The sequence below is a fragment of the Podarcis cretensis genome (genome assembly GCF_951804945.1).
Source record: "Podarcis cretensis genome assembly, chromosome: 9".
In the NCBI taxonomy this organism is placed as follows: domain Eukaryota; kingdom Metazoa; phylum Chordata; class Lepidosauria; order Squamata; family Lacertidae; genus Podarcis; species Podarcis cretensis.
In genome coordinates, this window is record NC_137178.1 from 50,555,499 (window position 1) to 50,568,210 (window position 12,712).

Sequence of the window (12,712 nt, forward strand, 5' to 3'; positions counted from 1 at the left end):
CCAATGGTCAGCATGGGTGGACAGCACTCTTCACTGACAAGCTGCAGTTCAGTGGGTCACCACAAAGGGCAGCCATACAGATCTAATAGCTTTTCATATACATGCAGTGCTTAACCATGGTGTTCCTCATATCTGCACAACAGCTGACATGTTTTTGGAGAAGGTCAACATTTTTGGCCTTATGTTGGATGCTTTTCTCAAAGTGGACCCACATTTTAGGAGCAGCTTCTTGGACATTGATGGCAACTATATTCCAAAGGGAAGCTTCAGATAATTTTCCATATGTATGGAATTAAGTATATGGTTCACTGGATCACAGACAATATCAGCAATGAATGAACTAGTGAAATATATATCAAACTATTAGGCTTTAATATTTTATCAGGAAATAGCATTGATAGCTTGTCAGGAGGTTAAAAAAATCTGGAAATCCAATCTTATGTCACAACTCTTCTTTTCAATATGTTGTGTTTTTCTTATTGTGTGGAAGCAGGGAATTTGCTTAGCAGGTTAGGTTTTCATGCCTCTTTCTTCACTTTTGAAGTATCTATTCTCTCTTATCACAATGGTTGCTGTAGAAACAAATTTGGATGTCTCAGATGAAGCATTATGACTTCAGGTAAAATAGGTAGAGAGCAGCACAAGTTAAGACAATATTGTTGGAGAGAATTTAAGCTGCTAAGAGAAAATAAATAAAATATCTGACAGGGGATCTGAAGGAGACACTGCCGTATGTATTTTGGTTACCAAATAGCCACACAAAAACAACACTGAAATAAATTCAGGGTTATAGCAAGTTATTTCAGACTTCTCCAGTGAAATACAGTGCAATACAGATTAGAACATTCCTCTGAATTCCTTCAAAGCCTCTGGCTATTGTGCAATAGATGGCAATTGTTAGGATTTTATAAATTCTAGAGTCCTCTAGAAGTTATTATATATATATTTTCTATGTTCTTTAAAGTTCTAAATTTATGAACCTCCATAGCAGCAAGCCATTATTTGTCTGTAAAGCTAAGCTTAATTTCTTCAGATGCCCATGGCTACAAACCTATAAGATGGAACCACATACACACCTACATTCATAGAAATGGGGAAGGTCCAGCTCTTCAACTAAAATGTTGTACAAGCAATGACAAACTATGGACAGGGTCCCTATATTGGTACAACCAGCTGCTGAATCCATCAAGGTCTTCCCTGCCCCGTTCAGTCCTGTGACTCACATCAGCCACAGATGGACATGACTGACCAGCAAGCTCAAATAGCTTTGTTCTACCAGCTCCTGGGGGAGGAAGTACTGTTGATTAATGTTCCCGCCCTTGTATTCTATTGGCCTTAGCTCTTAGGTACCAAAAAAATGGCTTACTGTGAAGACTAAGGTTTGCACTGAAATACTCTGGTCTTCAGCAAATATCACTGTACTTTCATGCCTTCTGCATTTCTTATGCAATGGTGCTCTCCCAGTTTTAAAGAGGGAAGATGCTGATAAAAAGTGCATTACCTGCCCTATTTTCAGTGTGGGATATTTGCTGTTAAAGCCCAATACAGAATTAATTTCAGGATTGGATGATATGGCACCAGGACATAATGTCTGTTGGAAAATATATTTAATTATTCAAATATTTTACGGTTGTAATTTTGTAGGATCCTTCGAAGACTTTAAAAAATACGCTTTTACATATTCTTGCATAGTTTAAAAAAAAAAACCCTGAAGAAGACCGTAAATAATAAGCCAACATAATAACAAAATTCCCTGCTAAATGACAGCCAGGAATAAGTTTAAGATTGGGGTGTCAATCATATGAAATGGAAATAAGGTTTTTTATATTAAGAGCTGGATAAAAACACAGAAACGAAAGCAATAATTAAATGGATCAATTTTTGTTACAATATAAATTGCTAAGAGCTGGCAGTCTACAGGTCAGTTTTAGCATGGCTGTAATTATATGTGTAGCAATACTTCCAGGCAGTAGCAGAATTAACTGTGTAGTGAAGGAAAGGATGCAGAGAAGCCTGTAGCGAGGTATTTTGCCTTTTCAAGGAGGAAAGGCATTTCTTTCTCCTCACTGGGATTGAAACCTCTGTGGTTCCACTATACACCTCTCCCACTGACTGCCCATTAATCCTTTGCAATACATAAACCCTGCTAAGCGAAGCCTCAACCGCAATCTACCACAACAAGGCTGACATAAACATCCTCTTTCCTTTCAAAGCAGTAATACAGCATGGTAAAAGACATAGTACTCTGGACAAAGTACAATAAAAAATAGAAAACAAAATATAAGACATAAAATACATATACATTTGATTGTCAAGGCTGTCCAATAGTGGTTACTAGCCACAATGACTATGCTGTACTTCCACTGTCAGAAATAGTATGCCTCTGAATACCAGTTGCTGGGAATCACATGCGGCAGAGTATTTTTGCTCTCAGGTTCTGCTCATGGGCATGCCACATGTCACTGACCACTGTGAGAACAGGATGCTGGACAACTGATGGCTTTTCTGATGTTCTCATGAGCCCTGTATTTTTTTTTAGTATGGCAGTGCTGTTTCCTTCTTTAGGTCCAAAGACTACTCCAGAAAATTCACCTCCTTCTGAGTTTGGTGGGTATGCTTTTCCTTCACATATTTCTTCCTTACCTGGTTGCTGAAATACCATAAGCAAGGTGTGAGTGGCAGGCTTCTTCAGATCAAAATAATGACACTGCAAGGATACAAAAATACCTGACTTTACTGTGCTATCTGCGCTTTGTACCTGCTTCAATAGTAGACCAAATACAGCGGCTAAATTTTGGGTTATTTACCTCTGTAATAAAAGCCCATTCATATAAAGATGGGATATAACCATATTTGATTACTTCATTCCTGGAATGTCTCTATAGAATCACACACTCGTAGGGTATGAGGTTTAAACATGTTGACATCATACTGTAAATAGGGATGAGAACGAGTGCTTTAAGTGTTGGTTAACAAAATATGCAGCAGGCTACAAAAACCATGAATCTTTCAAGGGGAAAGGATAATTGTAACATAGAGGCAGGTGCAGAAAATGCTTTTTAAAAAGAAAATACAAAGACTTCCGGGTCGACGCCATCGCCGAATGGCGGACTCCCTCCGAGCTCCGGAGGGAGTCGGCTGGGTAGGGGTCGGGTCCTGCCATGCCGGCGACGCGGGGACCCTCAAAAACCATGGGCGGAGATGCCCATGGACTTGGTGACTCGGCGGGCACCGTTTGCGCCCCCCGACCCGCGAAGGAGCCTTTTTAAAGGCTGCGGAGCGGGTGACGGGGGGTGTGGTGCTGTGAGTCCAATGCTTCCCCTGCCCAGCGAAGCCGCATGCCATTCGGTGGAAAGCAACGACTTCTTCTTTGAAAATTTCGGATTTGGACTAAAAGGAACAACCCGTGAGTAAATTGATTGGACTTAAAAGGGAAATTTGATCTTTGAATTTGGAGCGAGCGGGGGGAGTGCAAAAAGGAAGTCCGCCCCCCCCCTGTTGTAGATGGCTCAACACAAGGATTTGACAACTAAGATCGAGAGATGAACTTGTTTACCTGAAAAAAAATTTTAACTTCACGAAGGGAAATTACAATAATTGTGCTGGAGGAGAAGACTGATTTGTGGGAACTAAAATGCAACCCCCCCGGGAACCGGGAACGATCCGCTATGAGAGACTGGTGAAGAGACACAGAAACTTTGACAGCTGTCAAAGTAGCTGTCAAAGTAGGAAAATAAAAGAGAACTCTGTTACGATGGCTTTGCTGGTTAGATTTGTTACAATTTGGACATAAATTATTGGAAATAAAGGCAACAAGTTATTTGACTTTTGGGTCTGATTTTGAAAGAAATTAAGTTACCATATTCCCTCTAGAGGGAGGCTGGGACATTGCAACAGTAGCAGCAAGTGGAAAAATACTATGAATTTGAGCAGGATCTGTTATCTCTTGGGAAAGCTGCAAAAACGAAGCATTATTTTGTCTACAGAGGTTTCTATACTAAAGGAGACAATGGATTTATCTATTGAAGAAAGGAAGGGACTTGACGCAAGTTATGTTCCTGAATAACAAAAGCCTCTGTGGAGAACAAGAAGTTTCTGAATTAGAAGGTTTCTGCAGCAGAACAGGAAAAAGCAACCTGAGGAATAAGAGCTGGACCAAATTTGAAGCCGGAGTATTTGGAACATCCAGACTTTAAAAGGACCATGAAATAGAATTTAAGTTAGACTCTTAAACATAGAGGTCTGGATGGAAGAACAATGACTTTTTCTGAGAGTTTTTTCGAGATTGGACTTTCTGAAATTAAAAGCTATCAAAAGACGGCAAAGTGGAGTTGAGATATAGACGTGGATACACCAGGCTGGCAGTAGACAATGGATGAACTTTGGGGATTGGAACCGGGGAATGGGGGGGGGGAGAGAGATTTGGAATCCAAAGGCTGTAAAATTATATATTATTTCTTTCTTTACTTTTTTCATGTTTGTTGTTTGAAAATAGGGGAATTCGTGGAAGGGAAATGGGGTCGATCTTAGGGAATTATATAAAATATAAGGAGAAATGGTTCATTAAGATAAATAAGATAAATTAATTTGGAATAAATGGGTTATTTAAAATTACAAATAAGGTTTTAAAATTTGGGGTAAGAATCTGTGGAATCAATTTAAGGGAAATGGAATACAAGAGGGGGAGGAGGGGGAAGGCCGGGAAAGATGCCACTGAAACCAAGTGTAAATCATATTTGTTTTTTCTTTCTTGCTTGCTATCTTTCCTTTTTATTCTGGAAAATTTTTAATAAATATTATTAAAAAAATAAATAAAAAGAAAATACAAAATGCTTCAGTCTACAGAAACCTAATATAAAGGTACATTTCAGAGAGTTCTTTTACCCTTTCTATTTGATGTTTCAGTCTTAAAAATAATTAATGTTGGAATTTTAATATATGGTTATTAAGTACAGAAGAACTGAAAAATGAATAAAAATTGAAGGAGGCAACTACAAGCAACTCAATAACGCAATTCACAGCATTTTGAAACCAGCAGATCCTTACTTAGCCTGGCTTTGACTCTCTTCATCTCTTCATCTTTTCTTCTGTTATTCTTTTTCTTTTGGGTCCTTTGTGGGGGTTTTTCCATTTTTCTTTGCTCCAGCCACCTGCTCTTACCTCTTTGTGTTCTTAACCCTAATTTCTCAACACTCCCAGGAGAAAAAAATATATAGTTGCTTTACCTGAGGAAAGAGGTTGAATTCATTGAATTCAGTAAGGATTTCAGGTGATTAAAATGAACAATATCTGACCAATTTCCAGAGCAAGCCGATATAGGTGGGGGGTGAAGGGGTGGGGAGACTGAAATACAAAATGAACTCACCTTTCATACTTGCGGTGCTGTGAAAAGTATTGGAAGCAATCCAAAGTGAGGGGACCTTGGACTTATTCTATAGCAGTGTCCAGGACCTAGTGTGACATATAAGTTTTGTTGAATGAACAGAAACAGTGCTTTCAAATACCACTGTGCTATCAAATTCAACATACATGTAAGTGAACAATTGTCAAGGAAATTCAGTGCAATCACAGTTGACTCCCAAAGATGATACTTTATCAAAAATGAGGGGAATGGTAAAAAGTTGAAAAGGAAGAGGAAGAGGGTCAAAAGTCTTATAGTGGATGTATACAGTGGTACCTCGGGTTACATACGCTTCAGGTTACATACGCTTCAGGTTACAGACTCCGCTAATCCAGAAATAGTGCTTCAGGTTAAGAACTTTGCTTCAGGATGAGAACAATCATGCTCCGGCGGTGCGGCAGCAGCGGGAGGCCCCATTAGCTAAAGTGGTATCTCAGATTAAGAACAGTTTCAGGTTAAGTACGGACCTCCGGAACGAATTAAGTACTTAACCCGAGGTACCACTGTACTGCAAATCAGGGAAAGTGCCATCAAGGTCAATTAAGTTTCACCCACTGAAATGACATACCACATTGTTGCATTATGGAACTGTGGCTTTTTCTAATGAGATACCACTATGTCACTGAATTCCATTCATGTAAGTGTACACAACTGAACATGTCATGCCTCTTTATGCACCTGAATGCTTCTGTTCTCCCATGAGTCACCCAAGAAAATGGTAGGAAAGAACTGTTTGCTAGAATACTACCCCAAATATTACCGCATGCTCTGATCCATGCAAACTGCAGAAAAATAACAGTGCAAAACTCCCAAAATTTTCCAGGTTAATGGGGTTGCAATTAATGAGGAAGCAACTGGCATGGAAATGAAATGAAACTGTCGAAATCATAATGCTGCTATACAAATCTATGGTGTGACCATGCTTGGGATACTGTGTCCCATTCTCATTGTTGCATCTCAAAATGAATATTGTGGAGCTGGAAAAGGAAAAGAAAAGAGCAATTAAAATATGTAAGGAACTCCCAAAAGGTTACAGCATTTTGCGCTTTTTAAGTTTAGGGAGGGAAAGGCAAGGAAGGTGGGTGGGGAGAGAACATCATAGAGGTGCATAAAAGTATGCATGTTGCATAAAAAGTGGAGTATTTGTCCCTCTTTCATGAAAGTAGAACTTGGGATCATCCAATGAAGCTGAGCATGGGAAAATGTAGGCCAGATTAAAGGAACTACTTCTTCATACAGCACATAATTAAAATAAGGAACTTACTCCCTCAAGAGAGGACTAAATAGCCACTAACTTGGATGGCTTTAAAAGGGATTGGGGGGGGGGGAATCCTTTGAGTATAAGGCTATCAATAGCTATTAGACATGATGGCTGTACTCTGCCTCCAGTATTGGAGATGCCATGCTTCTAAATGCAACTTGATGTAGAGAAGAACTGTTGTGCTCTTGTCCTGCTTGTGGGTTTCTCAGAGGCATCTGGTTGGCTACTTTGAGAATAGAATGCTAGACTAGGTAGGCCTTTGACCTGATCCAACAGGCCTCTTAGTATGTTTCCATGCCTCTCGATTTGTTCCATGGTGAAAATAAAACACGGCTTAGTGTTATTTGCAAATGCAGTTTCCCCTAAAAAAAATCTTACAAGTGCTCCATGTTTGTTTCATGAGCAGTTAACCTTCCTTATCCACTTTCCTTTCTCCTTTCTTCTTCCTTCTGTTCTTCTTCCTTCTGTGCCTCTTGCATGCACCCCAACCCCATACTTATTTATGTGGAATTAATTCCCACAGTATTCAATGGTGCTTAGTCCCAATTAAATTTCCATCGTGTTGCAACCCTAAAGGGCAAAATGGTTCTCTACACAGCTTCTTTTATGCCTCTGGTAAATATATTTTAACAGCAGTTGGGGGAAGGCTGGTATGTCTTGTGTTTTTGCTATGCTGACTCCCTGGCCGGTGAAGCAAACGGGACCAGAATGATTTGATATACTGCTTCCACCACCTGCAGTTTGGACAGTACTGAGGTGACAGAAGCTTCCTTGCCACTGGCTGGTGAAAAAGGCAACCCAGAAAGAGCTGAGCAGGGGGACAACTTAGTCTCACCCAAATCTCCTTCCAGCATAGTGGACCAGGGCTTTGGATTGTGCTGTTCATTCTTGTTCCTATCTTATTGGCTGGAAATGATTTGTTCTATGTAGAAAAGGTAACCTAGTGTTTGTATTGTCTTACAGCAAATATAATAAGTGTGTTCTTTCTTATCAGTGTATCTTTCATAAGGTATGTGGAAACGCAGGTGTCAAGTTAGTATGCAATAAGCAGTAATTATAAGAATTTGAGGACTTCACTGACATTTTCTTCACTAATTTACCTTGAAGTCTAATAGGATTAGCATCAAAGATGAACATTTCACTAATTTAAATAAACCAGTTAGAACAACATAAATAGATTTTAAAAAAAGAAGAAGTATGTGACACACTTTTGTTACCTACTGTTCTTCTCCATGCCTGAAGAAAACTGGCTGAATCCAAAGGAGTTTTTGTCCTTAAGTGGCAGTGACCACAAGGATTGACAAGTACAGCAATCACCTTTGAGAAGTGATTTCTAAGGATGTTAAGACCATGAACTGCTTTCATTTGGAATGCCTTCTTTAATAGATGCTTCAAAACAAAGCCAACAATTGATCTGCTCTTTGGAAAAAAAAGTGTTTTTGTATTTGAGAATGTGCTTTATCATGGAGAAGAAAACATGCACTTATCTTTTCCAGTTTGTTATTATTTGACTACAGTGGTTACAAATTTCTAATGCAGAGAACCATCTAGTACTCTGTTGAGAAATGTGAATCTATGTGAATAAAATAATTCTTCACATTTCCCGTGCAGCATCTCATAATGCTGCAGCAGTTGCTACCAAACTAATAATAATCTATAGGAACATTTGTTAAGTGTTTATCTGTTTATCACAAGAACAGAAAAATATAGCAGTGAAAAAATGTTTGTGGATTGTGCATTCCATCCCTTTGGTCTGGAAGTGTTACAAAAGTGGCTGCAGTTACGTTGTACTAAATGTGCTGGATGTTCTCCCACAGGGGCTAGTAATTCCTTATCTAATCTGATTTAGGAGAGCAAAAAGTCCATTCCTGCACTATAATAATCTTGAGTATATGTCTGCTTGGGGGAAAAAGTCAAAATCTTTTTGTTTTTTACTTCTCAACTGATAAATAATGGTAATATAATTTAAGACAAGAAAAAATAGGGACAGTTTTTCACTTTCTTTTTGCATCTTTATTCAAGCAACAACTGGGTAAGGGTTTTCCCTCTTCCTGAGTTGCTGAAAGATGTGCACCAGCACTGAGGAAATGCCTCAGTAAGACTTACTGAAGCTACTGCAGCTGGGCTTCAGTGGCTCTGAAAATCCAGCAAATGGTTCCCTGGTCAATTTTCACATTTTGCAAATCAGAAGTGAAATAAATCCTGTTTGTTGTGTGGCTCACATGAGCAGCAGGAAACATAAAGCCTTGACAAACCATTCACTGCCATAGATCTCTCTTGATTTCAACTTGCAAACAAACTACATATGTAACTATATATCACAGGCCAGTAGTTGTACAGCCTAGTTGCATTAACGTCTTCCCTTAAATTTGAGTTTTCTTTATTTGTAAAGTAATAGAATAGTAAAATAAAAATAAAAATCTATACATTATAATTTTGGGGTGAGAACTTAAATTTTGTATGTGCGTGATGGGTTGAGTAATGTTTCAGGTTTTTCTTTTTTTCTTTTAATAATGATGCTTTCCTTCTAGATATGCTAGCACAGGAAATAAATATTTGTATATTTTGTCTTTCTTTTCTGTTTATATGTTTCTAAATGCCTGTTTGATCTCTTTACGCTTTCCATCAAGGTTTAGAATTTTGTTTGCAAATACCAGTTAGCAGTCAGAACTCCAGATTGGAAAGAAAATACCATACAGTGACCCAAAAGTGAGAATGTGAAGAGGAAGAAGCTCACAGTTCGATGTTATGGATTCATAAGAAAAATTACATGTAAAAATGAGCATAAAATTACCTTTGAAGAATGTGCCTGTTGATCACTATCAGAATATATACCTCTCTCCACGAACTCTGTGAAAAAAAACTTCAGCCAGAAGGCACAGGCAGTTTGTCCTTGTTCCTCTTCTTTCCTAGAAAAAAAGGGAAGATGAACCCACCTTTATTCTTGGAGAAGAGAGATGAAAGCACAAGCTCAAGGTGCATCATATTATGTAATTCCATCCAAAGCCAAGTACACTTTTCTGCCAATCCTATCAAACAAACGGGCACTGCAATTCTGGAAGACTTTTGTCTTCTGCAGTGTCTCCAGAGGACTCAGTCCCCAGACTCACTTCAAGCACTGTTTTTTCAGTTTTCTCATTTTCCTTTACGCAAGTCTTGCAACACCTGGCTGAAGAGGATTGGAACAAGAGCTAGAAATTTAAAATTCATGTTTGACAATTTGGGTATAAAATAGTCAGCATATGCTATTCAGTGTATACTATAGCTCTTTTTCAAGCCCATTTTCCCCTACCTTGACATTTTGTTTCATTTTTTGTATACACATATCACTACAGTATAACAAAGAAACAGAAGACAAGAATGTTAGTCATATTATAGAAGTATTTTTGTTGCTGTTGGTGGATGTCCTTGTCTAGTAATTATTCTCTTTTTTTCTTTAAGGTTATCTTAGAGTGCCTTTCCAGAGAAGTCTGTGTGTGGAGGGTGATTGCCAATTATGTTTGTTTTGTGTCACATATGCATAAAGCTGAATCAAGTCATTTAAAATGCGTCCACTGTGTTTAGAGCCCCTCTTAATATACAACACATTTTGAAATGTATTGATTTTAGTTTCTTTATGCTTAATTTCTGAAGTGTGAGCTACCAGCCTCAAATATTCCTGGGTGTCCTTTCCGAGGGTATGCCTTCTTGGCAAATATATACATATGGGTACAAAGAAAAAATGGAAATACTAGGTTTGTGATACCTCTTTGCAAAGCCCAGATGTATACAAGATAAGAAGTGAAATTTGCACAGAAATATCACAGAATTTGCACAGAAATTTCACAGACCTCCTAGACGTTTGCATTTCACAGACTTTTGGTCCTACTGTTTCATATCTCTAAAGTTGTATATATTATCTGCCCACTGAATATTGCATTTCTTGCATCTATCAGTAGGCTCTGTTCCATGAAATTTCATGCCACAATGCAACTGTTATACAATGCAATCCTATGTATGTTTACTCATGCACACTGAATCCCATTGTTTTCAAAGGGGCTTACTCCCCAGTAAAGTGCATTCAGGATTGCAGCCACTGCTGTTTTTGATAACCAAGAGCTGGTCATTATTGCTTAGAAGTGAGGAAAATGAAATTTGTTATTACTTCACAAATTTCAGGACTGAGCTCTTTTACAGAAAGCTGGTTCAGTAAGCCTGCAACACCTTCCATGGTTACCTGGGATTAAGTCCTGCTAAAGTCAATGGTGGGAGTATAACTGGATAGGGTTGTGTTATTCCTCTCAGTAACCCCAAAAGGGAGCTTCCAGGCACTAGGCACTGTATTACAACTCAGCTTCTTCTTAGGGAAGTTATCATGAGTCATATTTGACTATTTTCATACTTATCTTAGTATAAATTAGTTAGTATTCCATTTAATACCTGATATGTCACATTTTCATACTCCCATGTCCCTTCCGCAATCTCTTCCTGTTATGCATTCTTTCATGATTATGTGAAATGACACTCCGCTGCCCCCACTTTTCATTCTCCTAGCCCCATGGTATGCTCCATTTCTCTCTTCCCCCAACCCTTCTCCATAGCCCCTTCCATCTTGCCTTTGAACCAACCTACCAGCTGTGGACATTCTATGCTGAATATCTCCTACTTGCTCCTTTTTTCCTCCTTGTTCTACACTCTATTTCCTTTTAATCACCATTGCCATTCCTCCCATACATCTTTTTTTGTCAGCCTACTTACTCTTTTAAATGATCTGGTCTACCCCATTACTACATCAGTTCCCTCATTATGCCTGCCTCTTGTCTTAAATGAAACCTGATGCCTGCCAGTGCTGCCACCCTGCCCCCACTACTCTAAGAGGAGAAGTGCCATTCCGCCACCGAGGCTTCTCCGTTCTTGCCCACGACCCGTTTGCACGAGTATCAGTCATCCCTTCCCCTTCCCACCTCCTTCTCTCCCTCTCCTTGCCATTCCACAGGCTCCTTTGGAACAGGTTCCTCTTTCCCCTTGACTCCGTTGACACCTGCTGGCCTCGGCTCCGAAGCCCCGCCCCCTTCCTCATTGCCATTCTCCAAGCGGCGCTCCTTCACGCCAAAAGACAGAGCGAGCCCGCTCCGCGGTCACGTGCCCCCTCCCCGTCCGCTCCTGGCGAGGGTTTATGTGCCCCATTCACGAGCGTTACGCGCCAAGCCGAGGAGTGAAACAGTGGTGTACCTTTAAGGCACGTGAGGGAGCGAGGAGCGCGAGAGAACCCCTGCCGGCACGGCACTAAAACCCCTCCATTAACAATTGCAAACTCGCCTCCTCCGCGACTAAAGGGCGTTCTGGTGGGAGCGCTCCTCCTGAGGAGGTTAATGAGGGAAGCGGCAAAGACCAGCGGCAGCCTGGAGCTTGCCGGCTAGGAGGAGGAGGAGGAGGAGGAGCAGGGAAAAGAGAAGCTGCAACCAGCAGCCTTGGGAGGCTGTGGCAGACCGTAGAAGCCGCTCGCTCCACGCCGGTTCCATCCGCAGACTGCGCGCGTGTCTCGCCTTGTCCGCTCAGCCCTCGGGTGCTGCGAGAGCGGCTGCCCTCCCCTCACAGGCACCTGGAAGGAGCTGCTGCTGCTGCTGCCTGCTGCCTAAGCCACGCTGCTCGTCCTCTGCCTGCGGCCGAGCCCTTTCGCTCCTTAGCCGCCACCACAGTCGCTTCCTTTTTACCCCTCGGTTTCCCACCTTGCCCTCCCCGCCCTGGGGAAGGGCAGCTGACGCCGGCCACCGAAGCTGCGGGCGAGCACGGAGCAAGCTGGCGGGACTGACTGAGGTGGGCGGGAGAGCCGCGGCAGGAACTGAGGGCGCGCGAGAGAAAGAACTGTCTGTGTGAGAGGAAAATCTAATCTTGGCGCCAAGAAGCAAGCCTGAGGAGAGCCGCGTCTTTGGGGAGGGGGGCGCGCTCGCGCAAAGCCATAGGATCGGACGGCGACGCTGGCCAGGCTTTACTACTGCTGCTGCTGCTGCTGCTGCTCTTCGGCGTGACTGACGCGGCGAAGTTCGACGCAAACGTGTTGCTCGCCGTCG

The 12,712-nt window shown here is 41.1% G+C and overlaps 1 long non-coding RNA gene across 3 annotated transcripts; it reads right to left on the reverse strand.

Annotated features, from left to right (window-relative positions):
- Positions 1 to 349: 349 nt before the first annotated feature.
- LOC307224562 lies at positions 350 to 12,353 on the reverse strand. 3 transcript variants are annotated; one of them, XR_013842658.1, is made up of 7 exons: positions 11,874 to 11,929; positions 9,457 to 9,571; positions 5,366 to 5,451; positions 5,047 to 5,225; positions 2,808 to 2,931; positions 2,644 to 2,707; positions 350 to 572 (listed from the first exon to the last, which is right to left on the reverse strand). It is a non-coding gene; the product is annotated as an uncharacterized lncRNA (long non-coding RNA). The 3 variants fall into 3 exon arrangements; XR_013842659.1 differs by lacking the exons at positions 350 to 572; positions 11,874 to 11,929 and adding an exon at positions 12,244 to 12,353 and having other exon boundaries at positions 580 to 2,707; XR_013842660.1 differs by lacking the exons at positions 350 to 572; positions 11,874 to 11,929 and adding an exon at positions 11,606 to 11,859 and having other exon boundaries at positions 580 to 2,707.
- Positions 12,354 to 12,712: the final 359 nt, after the last annotated feature.